This window comes from Mesoplodon bidens, assembly GCF_964165515.1.
Source record: "Mesoplodon bidens genome assembly, chromosome: 11".
NCBI lineage: Eukaryota > Metazoa > Chordata > Mammalia > Artiodactyla > Ziphiidae > Mesoplodon > Mesoplodon bidens.
The window spans coordinates 11,895,245-11,912,180 of NC_138167.1; the positions used below are offsets into that span (position 1 = coordinate 11,895,245).

The window sequence follows — 16,936 nt, forward strand, 5'->3', positions numbered from 1 at the left end:
GGTATTGTATGCCTGAAACTTCCATAATGGTATATACCAGTTTTACCTCAACCTAAAAAAGAGAGATAGTAGGAAATTGCTTTTATGTATTAAAATATCAAATCATTATACATTATATCATATATTATAATAATAATGTATTATTTTATATAATATATGATATACATTAATATGCATTATATTAAATATTATATGTGTATTACATATAACATATAATTATCACACTTTATAAGGTAACAGTGCATAACATGCATATAATTTCATGTATTACCATATCACATTAGATCCCATAGCAGTATCTAGGTTGAATGCTGATTGATTGTCAAATCTATATTCTGTCAATGTATCATCTTTTTTTCCCAGCTTTTGAAGAGGGAAGAAAAACAAGCAAACAAAAATAATCCCCCAACATGTCTTCAAAGAATGTTTCACAAAAGTGAGACAGTCAAATTGACAATCTTATTCAGTTTATATCCTCTCTGCTGAGATGGCCAATTTTTAGAAATAGGCATCAATTTCCTAGAATACAAACTGTGCTCCTCAATTTATTATGCTAGAACGTAAGTTGTAAAGGGCTGGGAAAAATCACAGTCAGCACCTAGGTAAACTTAAACCAGAGACCCTCAAAATTAATACTCAATGCCTTCTGTTCAAATTTCATACAGTCTTATCTTTAACTCAGCGTCACTACCTAGAATATAGCAGAATGTAACTTTTAAGATCATCCATCATCTATCACAGGCAGAAAATAACAAATAAATCAACGTGTGACAATTTTACATCTCCAGGGTCACAAAAATATTATTGTTTCATAAAAGACAAAAGAAAAGAAATAGATAATATAATATGTGCCAGAGTAATTTTATTTCCTTCCAAATACAAACTATATAAACTACCATCTTGTTTTCCCAAGAAAGCATAACGCAAGTCTAAAGACCACACATTAGGTTTCCAGTAAGAGTCCCATTTCTATCCACTGGCATCCTACTCAGGTTATGGATCTTTTGCTGGCTTTGTGGGTTTACAGAATTACTGTTTGTAGCTTGATGGCCTGCAGAAAGAATTTAAAAAGTGATTAACTTCCCTTTTTGTTTACACATAAGCATTTACTTTAAACATCAATTTCAGGTGAAATAAATAAAATTAAACTGTTTAGAAAACGGTAAACCAAGACATTTGTGATGCACTTTATCCTAATAACTTGTGCATTCTTCAGTTTGGGGAGCTATCAACTCTGCCTCATTGCTTGAAATGTTTTTATTACGTTCATGTATCTTGGGAATGATACTATGACTCAGAATTATGTGGTAAGAATTGTTTAGATGATACACAACACCAAAAGAATAAGTTAAAGAGAGAAAACACAGCTAACCAACTGATTATCTTATTTAGGTGCATAGTATCTGTATAAGAATGAGCTATACACTTAGACGAACTGGGTTCAAACCCCATTTCATGTATTTATTGTGAAATGAGGCTGATTAATAGTATCTACCTTTTAGGGTTAGCGAGATTAAGTGGGAGAATTCCTGTAAATCCCATTAGCATAGGGGCTGGGCTGACACATAGCCAGGGCTTGATGACTATGAGCTATATTGTTATTGCCAAGCTCAGCTGTCACCTCATCTGTGAAGCTCATCTCCCAAATCCTCCAAATACTTTAATGAGAACTATCCCTTTCTTTCTGTACTACTTTGGCATTTTGTTTACATCTCTCGTATAGCACTTCTACTGTGAATGATGGTTATTAACATATACTATACCGGTCTTCTGCATTAGATATTAGGCTCCAGATGGCAAGGAGCATGTCTTCTTCATCCTTATATTTTAATCTCAGTACCCCTTTCCCAAGACCTAATACCAGGTTTATGCACACTGGACTTTAAATGACTGTATATTAAGTTAACATGACATGTTCCTTGGCACCCTTCGGGTCTCATATCAAATGTCATCTCTCTGTTGACTGATTCCAAGAAGCCTCCCCAGCCCTACCCACCCCCTAACCAAAGTAACTCTACTACATCACGCTGTTTATTTCTTTCACAGTCCTTATCATTTGGGGAAATAATGTAATTAACATATATACTTGTTTGTTGCTTGTCTCTCCTGACAGAATGTAAGCACCATGATAGTGGAGCTCTTGTTCACACTGAATCCTTAGCCCCAGGACAGTCAAGAGTCAATTTAAGTACTCGGAAAGTACTTCTTAAATGAATCATACCTCTTCTGAGGGCCAAGGTATGATGACAGTGGCAGTAGAAGTGATGTGTCCCAGTGCCCCTCGTTTAAAGAGCTAGTAAAGTTGCTGATGGCTTTTGAATGTTTAAAAAGGTGATATTCAGGAACAACTGTGATAAGGCACCAGTCCCCACCTCACTCCCTTTGTCTTTGCCATCCCCAGCCCCCTCTGCTCACAGAGAGGCCCCACCTGCAGGTTTAAGCCCCAATGAATTCCCAAACCAATAATGGCCTGAGGAAGGAAAGCCTCAAACAGCTGTTGGAGCCATGACTGAAAGAGTTAATGAGGCCCCAGTCATTCCTGCACGGTTTAGATGAGGTTTGCCTACATGCGAGGGTCTGCCAGACAGTACTCCCCAGACAAGCACTGTCTCTTCGTATAGGTAATGCAAAACTCTGGTTCACTAGAGTCTGGAACATTGCACCATTTGAATGATGCAACCAAAGTTTTGAATTACTTTTATTAAATGTAGTAGATGAACATGGTCTTCCACTTGGCTCATTCCCAAATTTGTATCGGGGTCTTGTGAATGACCTGGGGACTTGAGAACAAATCCAAAAGATCTGGTAGGATCTTCCGTAGAAATAGTGGTGGAGCCTGATCGTCATTACAGAACAAGGCCTTTTTGTTCTTTTTCTGACTGAAGAATACAGGAGTCTTAACCAATTATACAGAGTGTTTCATATATTATGGCTTGGAAAGAAAATAAACCCTTTTTGGCAGAATCTGTGACCTTGGTTTTTTTGTTTTGCTTTGTTTTTTATTTTTGGCTGCGTCAGGTCTTCGTTGTGGCGTTCGGGATCTTTTTTTTGTTGTTGCGGCACACAAGCTCTTTGTTGCAGTGCTCAGGCTTCTCTCTAGCTATGCGTGTGGGTTTTCTCTCTCTAGTTGTGGTGCGCAGGCTCCAGGGTGCTGGGCTCTGTGGTCTGCGACAGGCGGGTTCTCTCGTTGAGGCACGTGGGCTCAGTAGTTGAAGCGCACAGGCTTAGTTGCCCCGTGGCATGTGGGATCCTCGTTTTCCGACCAGAGATCGAACCCGCATATCCTGCATTGGAAGGCGGATTCTTTACCACTGGACCACCAGGGAAGTCCCTGTGACCTTGGTTTTAAAGAAATTACATGAGCTATGCCATAGTATAAAATTATCAACTCAGCTTCTCATTAACTAAAAAATGATATTACTTGGACCAGAAATCTTGACTCTGGAGATTCCAGGTTGGTGACCACGTGGAGGTGCTAGGATAGTGACACTCCCAGAGAGGACAGAGAAGCGCCACATTCCTTCCCACGCACCTTGCCCTGTGCATCTCTTTTGCCAGTTGTTCCTGAGTTATATCCTTTTATAATGAACCAGAAGTAATCTAAAACACAAGACACACAGACAGAACATCACATGGGGACAGAAGCAAGGACTGGAGTGATGCATTTACAGGCAAGGAACACTGAGGATTGCTGGGAACACCAGAAGCTAAGGAAATAAAACAGATTCTTCCCTAGAACTTTGAGAGAGAGCACAGCCCTGCCAACACCTTGATTTTGGATGTCTGGCCTCCAGAAGTGTGAGAGAATAAATTTCTGTTATTCTAAGCTACCCAGTTTGTGGTACTTCGTTTTGGCAGCCCAGAGAAACTAATACGGGCTCCTCTACAAGCTGCCATGCCCATCTATGGATTAACCAAATAGTAACAAAATTTTCCTCTGAGCAAAGCATTCACTACATAGGGAAAGAAGCACAAAAATTGTTTGCTTCTCAGAGGGTTTATTATAGTGGCTAGGTTGTTGCTTACTGGAGAAGGATTGAATACATTTTCAGTTGTGATGGATTCCTGTAATAAGATTAAAGAAGGGTACATGTTCTCTTCTGTGAAAATTGTAGAAATAGGCATGAAAAGAGGAGACCTCAATGTTCATTATATAATGCTGGGTATTAATGAGAAGAGAATTGGTTTATTTGCTTTCCAGAGATAATTTGATGAGTCAGGATTTTAAATTATATTGTCTTTTCAGACAAAATTTAGATCCCCATGTGCTCAATTGTATTCCATTGGAATTGCAAAGTTTTGCTGTAGGAAGGAGGACTTAGCAGGACAAATGAGTGATAAAACCATAAGAAATTAGGTTTTAGAAAAATGAAAACTAACTTCTGGAAGTTGCTGGAATAACACTGGTCAAAGAATAATGCAAGTTGTATTTTACACAACAGAATAGGGGCATTTCATACATGTTAATATGTCTCTTTTTTATTTTTGGCCACACTGCATGGCTTGCGGGGATCCTGACTAGGGATGGAACCTGTGCCCCCTGAAATGGAAGCATGGAGTCCTAACTACTGGAGCACCAGGGAATTCCCAATATGTCTTTATTAAAAAACAAAACTTGACTCTCTCTCACAGCCTCCATCCAATCCATCAGCATATGTTGGCTATGTGTCCTTCAAAGCATATCTAGACTCTGACCATCTCTTCTCACCCTCACTGCTCCCACTCTAGTACAAGTTTCCATCCTTTTTCCTGGGGGTTATTGCAGTATGCTCCTAATTTGTGTCCCTGTGTTACCCCAGATCTTCTCACTCTTTCATTCAAAACTCTCCAGTGGGCTACTCAGTTCATTCTAAGTGATGGCCAAAGTCCTTACAATGCTCACAAAGACCTACATGGCCTCCCCCTGTGACCCTGCCAGCAACCCGCTACCTCCCTTATGGTTACCTGCTACCGTCTCCATCTTGATCACTCCACTCAAGCCTCGGTGGCCTCCTTGCCCCTCCCGTCCCCTGAAATGCTCTTCATGCAGGTAGCCACAGGGCTACTCCTTAACTTCCCTCGGGACTTTGCTAAAATGTGACTTAATCAATGACCCTCCCTCTATCCCACTGTTTTTCTCCATATCTCTCATCACCACGTGCCCCATCATACATGTTATTTGATTAGTCTGCCTCTCCGTACCCGCAAGGTTCTGCATCTGCAGATTCAACCAACCTTGGACGGAAAACATTTGAAAAACAAAATTCCGGGAAAGCTCCAAAAGCAAAACTTAAATTTGCGTCGCACCAGCAACTATTTACACAGCGTTTACACTGGATTTACAACTATTTATATAGCACAAAAATACCGTGCTATTTTATAAAAGGGACTTGAGTATCTGCCGATTTTCGTATCTGTGGTGGGTCCGGGAACCCATCCCCTGCTGACACCAAGGGACCCCTGTATTTACCTACTCTCTGTCTGCCCCCGCTGAAACGTAAGTGCAGTGAAAGCAGAATGTTTGTATGTCTTGTTCACTGCTCTACCCCCAATCTTTAAGACAACCCCTGGACCACATCAGCACTAAACAGATATTTTTTGATACATTTCACTCTACATTTTTCCGACTCCTTCATTAGACTCTAAGTAAAGACTGTGTTTTATTCACCTATCTCTAAGCTCCACATATGTTCTTTGAATGAATTATTATAAAACGTTTTGAAAGAAATTTATAGCTCCATTTATTTTGAAATTCACTTTACACTTACAGCAAATAGAAACTAATAGGCACAGATGGTGTTACTTTTAGGTTTATTTGTTTGAATAAAAGAGGAAAATAATTGAAAGCAACCAATGTTCATTTTGAATATTGATTTCTAATCTTCTTATTTTAAAATTCAAATTATGCTCTGAAATGTCCTAAAGAATTGAAGCAGACATTTTCAATTCCATGGACATTGAATCCATATTTCTTAGGTTGATGCAAAACTGAGGCTCCCTGTTCTCTTATTTTAATTCTCTCTCTTTTATTCCCCATTTCTATACACAGGGGATAAAGGGAAACATTCATCCTCGCAGAATGGCATGGCACGCAGAAGTGATGAGGGTTGCACTCTAAGAGGATTAAGCACACAAAGAAGATAATTAACTTGCTGAGGCCCTACAGAAAATTGTGGAATAGTAAGAACAGCATTCAGAGTTTCTGTTATCCTAAGAAAGATCGATTCAAATAGCTACAGTGCATGCCTCAGAGTTCATTTGTAAGCCCCAAGTGTTAATATAAATGAGAAGAAGAATATTTAACCTTAAACGTAAGGCAGAGAAAATAAAATGTTAATAATTTAAAAGTGGCTTGCTTTTAAATATAGGCTGACATCTAGTTTAAAACCAAAACAGACTATATTTTTGTTACTGTCTTTAAAATCATTCACAAGAGCAATAGAACTCCACGTAATAAAATTTCACTAGGGAAAAATGATGAGAATGCAGAGATACTAGACTTACTTCTCTAAATGCAAACCCTTATAGGTGGTTTAAATAGCCTCTTATAGGGTACTTTCCCTGGCTGGGGAAATTATGAGCAATTTTAATTTTCCTTCTTTGAGCTTTTAGAGTCTTTCAAAAATTTTATAAAGAACATATAGTTTTTAATCAGAAAAAATTATGACAATTATAATGTGCTTAGATATTTTTTCTAATACATATAATGCTCAGCCTTTAAATGTAGACATTAGAAATGTACCTCACGTGTTCGAAAGCAAAACGCCCAGTTGATTGGGCAGAAAAACAGCTCCAAGGCTACCGAATTTGACTCATTCCCTGAGTGCTGTTTATTGGAAATTGAAAATGTAGTGCCAGGCAGATAAGTCATCATCTAAGAAAAGTGAGTCAGAGAGCAGAACCATTTTTGACAGGCAATTGGACTTCGGAAAGAAAGGGCTAGAGAAAGAGAAACTAACTGGAAAGAATCAGAGATTTCTTTGATGCCTGTAATACCCTACATGCAAACATCAGTGAGAAGTGGGCAACAGTTAATGTTTTAGATTTTGCCTAATGATCTATTATCCTCTAAAATCTTGGGAATATTCATTAATACTCTTGAATACATTATTTCAGACAAGATTTAAAATCATTCTGACACAGATATGTGCCTTCAGGACATTCCCCACAGGAATATCTTTTCTCCTTCCACTCTCTGGCTTTGGGAAGTTTGGTTCAATTTGACCCAACTCTTAGGTCTCTGCCAATGCAGAGTTGCTATACGCAGAGGTTGGTGGCGGTCTCTTAGTCTTGATAATACCAGCTAGACTAAGTAATTCCTCTGGGTATCATCTGCAAGCCTAAAGGTGTAAATCAAGAGAAAAAGCAAAAGGAATTCAAGGGTGAAGGGAATTTCTGCCACCTTTTAAGTAGTGAGATGGGGCTAACTGGAGCAGAATTGGTTGGGACAATACAAATAAATGTAAGGTGTTTATAAGGAAATTGATGTAAATTTTAGATAATTAAAAACCACAATTTTCTTAGTGTGTAATCAAATATCTTATAAATACAAATAATATATTATAATGTGTCAGTTTAAAAATAAAAATATTTATGTAAACCATGCACAATCCCTTCAAAGTTTCTTCAGCATTATAAATGGGGCAATACATGGGAAGAGTGTGCCATCTAGTGGATAAAGGAAAAATACATTTTTGTGTAGGAAGTGGGGGGCAGGGTTAGAACTCTTTAAGCAAAGGTTAGCATTCCTCATTATACTATTTTATTAATCAAACACTTGTTTCTTAATTCAGAATCAAGTAGATTCAGATATTTTGATATATACAGTGCTTTAAAACACATAAATGATTTTGCCAGTACATTCTATTACTTTTTTTCTGTTTAAAAGTGTAACACATGCCATTGTAGAAAATTTCTAAACTACAGAAAGGTACAGAGAAGAAAGTAAAATCTATAACCCTGCTGCCTAGAGACAACACAGTTAACATTTTAATGAATTTCTTTCAACTCATTTTCTACGTATTCACAAATGTTCATATAACTGACATCTCAGAAAGTAATGTTTGAAGAGTGCTTTAAAACATTAAAGTTACACTATGTGTTTTTAACCATGTGATTAAAACTTGCTATTGTTCGGGGAGGTTCCTTTCCTGGAGGGAATAAACTATGCATTGCATGGATAAATGAGAGAATATCTTATGTTTAGGAAGTTGCAAGTGGCTCAATACTGTTGGAAAGTGAAGTTAGAAGTTTAACTTCAGTGAGAAGAATGAACAGGAGTTGGAGAGGTATGTGGAAACTGGGCCAAGAAGAACCATGGGTATGCCAGTTGGGTGTGTTGTCTGTTAATAGGGATAACTATTGAGGAATTTGGGGTAATGGACTGATGTTATTGGGTTTGGATAGCACACAATAATAAAAACAAGTAATTTGATACTAATATGGAGAGCAGACTGAAATAATGGTTCTCCAAGCTTGCTGCACTTTATTATTTATTTATTTATTTATTTATTTATTTATTTATTTATTTATTTATTTTTGACTGCGTTGGGTCTTCATTGCTGTGCATGGGCTTCTCATTGCAGTGGCTTCTCTTGTTGTGGAGCATGGACTCTAGGCTCGCGGGCTCAGTAGTTGTGGCTCACGGGCTATAGAGCACAGGCTCAGTAGTTGTGGCCCATGGGCTTAGTTGCTCCGCAGCATGTGGGATCTTCTCGGACCAGGGCTCGAACCCATGTCCCCTGCATTGGCAGGCGGATTCTTAACCACTGCGCCACCAGGGAAGCCCTGGCTGCACTTTAGAACTACCTAGGGAGCTTTAAAAATACTGATCCCCAACTCCAGTCCAAACCAATTAAATCAAGATCCTTGGGAATGAGATCTTTTAAATAGTTTCCCAGATGGTATTATTATACAGCTTGGGGTGAGAATCACTAGACTAAAGAGAGATGAAACCAGAGACAGAAAATACCACTAAGAAGGGAGTTGCATTAGGTCATGTGAAAAATTAGGTGTGCTTAAACTAGGTTAGTGACAGTACAGGCGTGGAGAAGTTGCGTAAGCGGTAGAATTGATGCGAGTTGATAATTAATTGAACACAAAGTATGAAAAACAAAAGAATCAAAGATTATTCTCTAATGGTATCTTGGTAGATGGTGTCAGTAGGAAATACAGCTGATTGGGTATGGGTGGGGGAATCAGAAAGTGTGTTAAGAAGCAGCTACAGGGACTTCCCTGGTGGCGCAGTGGTTGAGAATCCGCCTACCAATGCAGGGGACACAGGTTCAAGCCCTGGTCCAGGAAGATCTCACATGCCGTGGAGCAACTAAGCCCTTGCACTACAACTACTGAGCCTGTGCTCTAGAGCCCGTGAGCCACAACTACTGAGCCCGCGTGCTGCAACTACTGAAGCCCACGTGCCTAGAGCCTGTGTTCTGCAACAAGAGAAGTCACCACAGTAAGAAGCCTGCGTAACTCAACAAAGAGTAGCCCCAGCTCGCCACAACTAGAGAAAGTCCATGCGCAGCAACGAAGACCCAACACAGCCCAAAATAAATAAATAAAATTAATAAATTTATTTAAAAAAATAAAAGCAGCTACAATTTTCCTTTAGGTTCATCACCGATGACACAAACACACTTAGATACATTTTCTGTTTGCCTGTTGGGCCAGATAATGTCTCTCAGCTCCACCCCACCCTCTAATTGTCTCCTTTGGTGACCTTGGGACCCAGACTACAAATCACATCTTTCCTCCACCAGGCTCTTCCAGCAGGGGCATGAGAGGAAAACTGCAACACTGGTGAAGAAGAGGGATTTGCACTTCCCCGTTTGCCTTTTTGGTGGCTTCCTGTCTGATAGGGGTTCTACTGAAAATCGCTTTGGCCACACGTTTTTCACCCCTGTAGACGTCATGCCTTATCTGTAGCCACCACTGACTCCAATTTGCAATTTTTTCAGCACTTGTAGAACCAGCCTCATCCCTACCCCACCCCCGCACAGAAACCAGCGGCCAACAATCCGGTGTCTCCTCCTCAGAGGTCTGGGTTTCAGCACCCCAGGGACCCCTCTATAAATTTCTAAGTTTTTCTCTCTGTTCCCTTTGCTCCTTCAGACCTAGGGATGGTACACGCTTCCAGAAGTTGCTATTTCCACGATTCCTTAGAGTTCTCTTTTTACTCATTTAGTTGTTATCACCTTTATATCTATATGACTATTCCTTATATTAAGTTCTTCCTACTCAAATAACTTGTGTAGTTTCTATCTCTTGTGTAGTTTCTATCTCCTGACTTGACCCTAGAGGGGTTGGGTGAAAAAGTGCACCTTCAGCCCTAATTTGGCCTGACCCTCTTTCTAAGGGCCACCACTCTATATTCTAGACTAAATAAACACAGAGCTACAATGGCCGTTTCAGCAGCTCTTTTTAGAGAAGAGTTAAATAAGCATTTCCCAGCAGTACAAAGTATAAAAACCTAGAAGTTGTGGCTTTACCTAATTCTTTCTCTTGTGCCACACAAGGGAGAGAGGAAGAGGGAAAGCTTCAGGGCTTCAGATTGTTGTCCTTTGTTTCTGAACTCTATCTCCCCAAACTCTAACCCTATTCCTGCAGACCTTGCTCAAGCCTCCACCATCAAGGGTCTCCACCCATTTTCTCAGGGAAATTCAACTTCTCGCCACTTGAGAAAGGAGCCACGTTCTTGTGTGTGGTTAACTACACAGGGTTTGTTCACAAGGTGATGGGGTTTTCCTGGGCCTGAGGTTTCCCAGAGGGACAGAGGAGCTCGCCTGTGGCCCTGCGGGCTCTGGCTTTGTGGGGTAAAGGTGATGAGTGCTCTGATTCCAGATTGGTCGCTTCGTCAGTGGGCACTCCTACCATTTTCCACTTGATTTATAAAAGAACAAAGACAACTCACTTCCATGAGTTTTCTTCCCAAGACAACACAATCTAGCATTATATGAGGAAGGTATAATCTTCATATTGATGTGACTTTTTTTTTTTTTTCGGTACGCAGGCCTCTCACTGTTGTGGCCTCTTCCGTTGCGGACCACAGGCTCCAGACGCGCAGGCTCAGCGGCCATGGCTCACGGGCCCAGCCGCTCCGCAGCACGTGGGATCCTCCCAGACCGGGGCACGAACCCGTGTCCCCTGCATCGGCAGGCGGACTCTCAACCACTGCGCCACCAGGGAAGCCCTGATGTGACTTTGACTCTACTTTTTTGGGAAAACGTAACCTTTCAATTCCTAGATATGGATCTTCTGGCTTTTTCCTGAGCATGTCCATGTTACTAGAACCATCGCTTTAGTTTGGAATTGCTCTGTATGAATCACTTAGGGAAAATGCCAGCTTCAAATGGATTCTTTCTGACAATGTAATATTTCCTCTCAGAAAAGTGTTAGTGATGGTAGAGGAAGGGGATCTTTTTTATTCCATCAAACTGTCTCTAACTCTATCTCTATCTCCATCACTTTCTATCTCTGTCTCCACCCACAAAACCACCACAGAGGGTGGGATAGGGAGGGTGGGAGGAAGACACGAGAGGGAGGGGGTATGGGGATATATGTATACATATAGCTGATTCACTTTATTGTACAACAGAAACTAACACAACATTGTAAAGCAATTATACTCCAATAAAGATGTTATTTAAAAAAAACCCACCACAGCTGATCTTTTGTCCAGAACACTAAGGTAGAAGCAATATCAAAATTATCCATATTAACTGCCTCCCTTCTCGTCACTTGGAATGTAATTTGAGATTTCACACCCTACAAGCAGTGGATTTCATTCTAAAATCATAAACTAAAAAGCTTCTGCACAGTAAAAGAAATAACAAAATGAATGGGAGAAAATATTTGCAAACCATATATCTGATAAGGGGTTAATACCAAAATATATGAAGAATGCATACACCTCAATAGCAAAAACTCAAACAATCTAATTTTAAAATGTGCAGAGGAACTGAATAGACATTTTTCCAACAAAGACATACAATGCCCCACAGGTACATGAAAAGGTACTCAACATCACTAATCATCAAGGAAATGCAAATCAAAACCACAAGGAGATATCACTTTATACCTGTTAGAATGGCTACTATCAAAAAGAAGAGATAACAAGTGTTGGTGAAGGTGTGGAGAAAGGGGAACCCACGTGCACTGTTGTTGGGAATGTAAATTGGTGCAGTTACTATGGAAAACAGTTCGGAGGTTCCTCAAAAAATTAAAAATAGAACTACCATATCATCCAGCAGTCCCACTTCTGAATATATATCCAAAGGAAATGAAATCAGTATTTCAAAGAGATTTCTGTCCTCCCATGTTTATTTAGCATTATTTACAAGTAGCCAACATATGGAAACAACCTAAGTGTCCACTGATGGATGCATGGATAAAGAAAATGTACCATATATATATATATATATATATATACATATATATATGTATATATATATAAAATGGAAAATTGTTCAGCCATAAAAAGGAATGAAATCCTGCTATTTGTGACAACATAAGTGGACCTTGAGGGTATTATGCCAAATGAAATAAGTCAGATGGAGAAAGACACTGTATGCTTTCTCTTAAATGTGGAATATAAATTTTTTAAAAAAAGCTCATAGATACTGAGAACAGATTGGTAGTTGCCAGAGACGAGGGATGGGGGCAAAAGGTACAAAATTCCACTTATAAAATAAATCAGTGTTGGGGATGTAATGTACAGCATGGTAACTATAGTTAATAATACTGTATTGCATATTTGAAAGTTGCTAAGAGAATACATCTTAGAAGTTCTCATCACAAGAAGAAATATCTGAACTTTGTATGGTGACTAATGTTCACTAGACTTATTAAGGTAATCATTGTACAATATATACAAATATCGAGTCATTATGTTGTACACTTGAAACTAATATAATGTTATATGTCAATTATACCTCAATACCTTAATTTTTAAAAATTAACAGCTTAAAACACCACACATCTGTTATCCCAGTTTTTCTGTGTGCCAGGAGTCTAGCGTGTTTTAACTGGACTTCTGCCCAGCATTTTACAAGGTTGAAATCAAGGTGCTGGCCAGCTGTGTCCTCATCTGGAAGCTTAAATAGGGAGATATCCACCTCCGAGCTCCCTCAGGAGCTTTACTGAAATTATTCTTTTCCAGCTGATCCACAGTGCAGCTTTGCCATTGATTGGATTTCTATCTATATGGACTATTATTTTGTCCCTTTTTTCTTTTCTAAGCCCTGTGCCATTGCCACAGTGTTTATTATAACATCAAAATATCTGTGATATCTAGCTAGAGAAGTCTTCTTTCCTTGTTTTTCTTCTTTTGGGGTGTGTCAGGTAGTTTTGGTCTTCTGCCATTCTATGTAACTATTAACATGAGCATGTAAAGTTTTAAACAGTTGGGGCTTTGGTTTGGAATTCTACTGAATCTGTATATCAGTTCGGGGATGTGTTAGTTTGCTAGAGCTGCCATAACAAAATACCACAGACTGGGTGGCTTAAGCAACAGAAATGTATTTCTCACTGTTCTGGAGGCTAGAAGTATAAGATCAAGGTGTTACAGGGTTGAGAATTCCCTGGTGACCCAGTGGTTAGGACTCCATGCTTCCATTGCAGGGGGCACAGGTTCGATCCCTGGTCAGGGAACTAAGATCCTTCAAGTCCTTTGGTGCAGCCAAAAAAAAAGTGTTGCAGGTTTGGTTTCTTCTGAGGCCTCTCTCCTTGGCTTGCAGATGGCCGCCTGCTCACTGTGTCCTCATGTGGTCATCCAGTGGTCTGTGTTGTCTGTGCCCTCTTCTAAGAAGGCACCAGTTATATTGGATTAGGGCCCACCCATACGATCTCATTTTGCCTTTATTGCCTCTCAAAAGGTCTTACCTCCAAAAACAGTCACATTCTGAGGTACTGGTGGTTAGTAATTGAACATATGAATCTGGTGGGGGACACAGGCCATAAGAGGAGAGCACTGACATTTTCCCAATATTGAATCTTCAAATACATGAACACAATATAGCCATCTCTTCATTTATTTTCATATTCTTAATGCCTTTCAACAAAATTTACCATGCTCCATAGAATCCTCGAAAATTAATTGAATATTCTCACTTTACTTCACCAGATCCTCCCTTTTTCCTCTGCACTATGGTTCATGTCCCAGAAGGCTGACATTTCTGGACTCCATCAGAGGCCTCCCTTGCCTTCTGGCCTCTGAAAAGGTTTGGCCAATGGGAAGCATGGGCAGGAGATCTGAGTAGATACACGTTCCCTGCCTTCTTGTGCACCACACTGATGATGGTTGGCTGCAGCTATATTCCTCTCTGGAGGCTTGTAGCTCCTGACCATAGCCTTCCCCTGCAGCCAGAGTTCTGTTCCCTTTCAGTTGCCCATTCATATCTATGCTTAGTACTCTATTTTCTCCCTGGGTTTCCTCACCACTCCTTGTTGGTTGCTTTTGATCCTGACCACTTAGTAAATGATCCATTCATTAAACTCTCCTCAACTCCCACCTTTAAGTGTGCCAGCTTTTTCCTGCTGGGATACATACTTTGTCAGACTTATTCTCAAGTACTTTTTATCTCTTGATGCTATTTTATATGGCATATTTTTAAATTACATTTTATGTTTGTTGCTAGTGTATAGAAATGCAATTGCTTTCACTGTACTTTTTAAAAAAAATCGGGGGCCTCCCTGGTGGCGCAGTGGTTGAGAGTCCGCCTGCCGATGCAGGGGATACGGGTTCGTGCCCCGGTCTGGGAGGATCCCATATGCCGCGGAGCGGCTGGGCCCGTGAGCCATGGCCGCTGGGCCTGCGCATCCGGAGCCTGTGCTCCGCAACGGGAGAGGCCACAACAGTGAGAGGCCCGCGTACTACAAAAAAAAAAAAAAAAAAAAAAATCGGCAACCTTGCTAAACTCTCATTAATTCCAATAATTTATACTAGATCTTTTAAAAGGATCTAAATATAAAAATATGTATAGATTTTTCTTTATATGTAATTTCCATAAATAATCTTTAAATAATCACAGATTTGTAATTTTCTTTGCAATGTTTATGCCTTATTGGGTTACCTAAACATCTAGTTCAATGCTGTATTGGAGTGATAGTGGTAACCATTCTTATTTTGACCTGACCTAATAGAGAGTGATTAAGTGTTTCATCATTATGTGTGCTGCTTCTTTAGATATTCTATCAGGTTAAGGAGGGCCCTTCTAGTCCTGGTATCTAAGTTTTTATCATGAATGAATGCATATTAAATTCTGTCTAAAATTTTTTATACAAAACAATGAAATACATATTGATATCATTTTTCTTTTTTAGTCTTTTAATGTGGTTAATCATATTAATTGCAGTAATCTGTCTTCTAATGTTAAACTGACTTTGAACCCACACAGTTGATCATGATAATAATACTCTTAGAACTCAGAATCCAAATGAGTAGGAACTATACATTCTTTAGAGACAACGAAGTTTTCAGTTGTAAACTTACCTACACACAACAAGCAACAAATGGACATATATTAATATTTTACTGACTAGTTCTAACTTGAGTTGTGTCTTTATTTACCTCCATCAGTAATGCATCTATTTATTTAATAATCATTTGTTGAGCATTCACTAAATGTCATTCACTCTTCTGGTAATAAGAGTACAAAGATGACAAAGACATAACCTTTCCCATTAAGGAGCTCATAATTTAAATGTGAATGGAGTGTGTGTGTGGGCTGGACCACAGGGTGAGGTTGGCACAGAGAGAACAAAAGATAATGGAAAACATATACAGTAAGTGCTCTACTATAGATGAATGAACAAAATGCTAAGGAAATAAAATGGGGAAGTACTTCAAGTCTTAATTCAAGTAACTAGACTTGAATCTTGAATGAAGATACATGTTTATCACCAAAAGACGATGCAGAAGGAAACACTGAGAGACTTTTGTGTGGATAATAATGTGTTATATGCCAAGATATTATGGCCTGGGGGATAAAGCAGTGAATAGGCCACAAAAATCTCTGCTGTTTTCGATTGACTTTCTAACCAACATCAAAGGAAAGAAACAACTTGCCCAGAGAAAGGAACTTTCCCGCTCAGGACAGCTTTTGTATGAGCACTCCATCAACAGTTCTGGATGCCACACAACGCAGCGATATCCAAAGTGGGCAGCCTGCTGGAAGATAATACCAGTGTTTCTATTTATATTTAGTTTTTAGATTCTTCTAGTATTTCTATTTTTGTCTATGCACTAACATGTACGTAATTTACAAATTATTATCCATAGACTTGGAGTGCGGACTCAAGTTTTATTGATGTGGGTATTTCATCCAAAAATTTGAGGACCACTGCTCTAGAGTCCTCCGAAGTCCTCAAAACAAAAAGTAATTTGAATTTAACTGTCTTGAAAGTTACATAACACTTCTAGAACACTAGCAATGGAAGAATGTTACACAGCATTAGGGGTGGCTGGGGAAAGTACTTTTCTTAAGGACCTTGTAGACAATCCCGGAGGAGCTGCCTATATAATTGTTAACAAAGATTGAAGAAAAAGTTCTTAGTGTTTGCAGGTTGGGGCCGCCGCTGGAAACAACTCTGGTTGTTCGGCTTAAATGTTCTGATACTGAGCATAGTCCAACTGGTTGGACAGCTCGGTGCGTAATCCACGTGGGCCGCCAGGTTTAGGGTCTGAGCGGAGAAGGACCCACTTTCGCCCCCCGCGAACTCCGCCCGAGAACAGAAAGGCCGCCACTGACCGCTCAAAGTTGCTCGCCGGGACTTTTTGATCCAGAGCTTAAAGCGCCGCCAGGCGCCGTGCGTAGCGGGCACAGGGCCAGCGTCACGTGCTCAACGAACGCTAATCTCGCGCCTGCGCGCTGCCGTCCTTCTGGCTCCACTAAGCCTCTTCTCCCTGGCAAACCCGCCTTCCCGCCTGATCGTCACTTCCGGCGGACGCTCAGCGTCT

General features: G+C 39.9%; 1 long non-coding RNA gene across 2 annotated transcripts; it reads right to left on the minus strand.

The window, feature by feature from the left end:
• Window positions 1–857: 857 nt before the first annotated feature.
• Window positions 858–16,886, minus strand: LOC308625001. Of its 2 annotated transcripts, none has more exons than XR_014017035.1 (4): window positions 16,728–16,886; window positions 16,046–16,144; window positions 3,422–3,600; window positions 858–1,051 (listed from the first exon to the last, which is right to left on the minus strand). It is a non-coding gene; the product is annotated as an uncharacterized lncRNA (long non-coding RNA). The 2 variants fall into 2 exon arrangements; XR_014017036.1 differs by having other exon boundaries at window positions 16,046–16,147.
• Window positions 16,887–16,936: the final 50 nt, after the last annotated feature.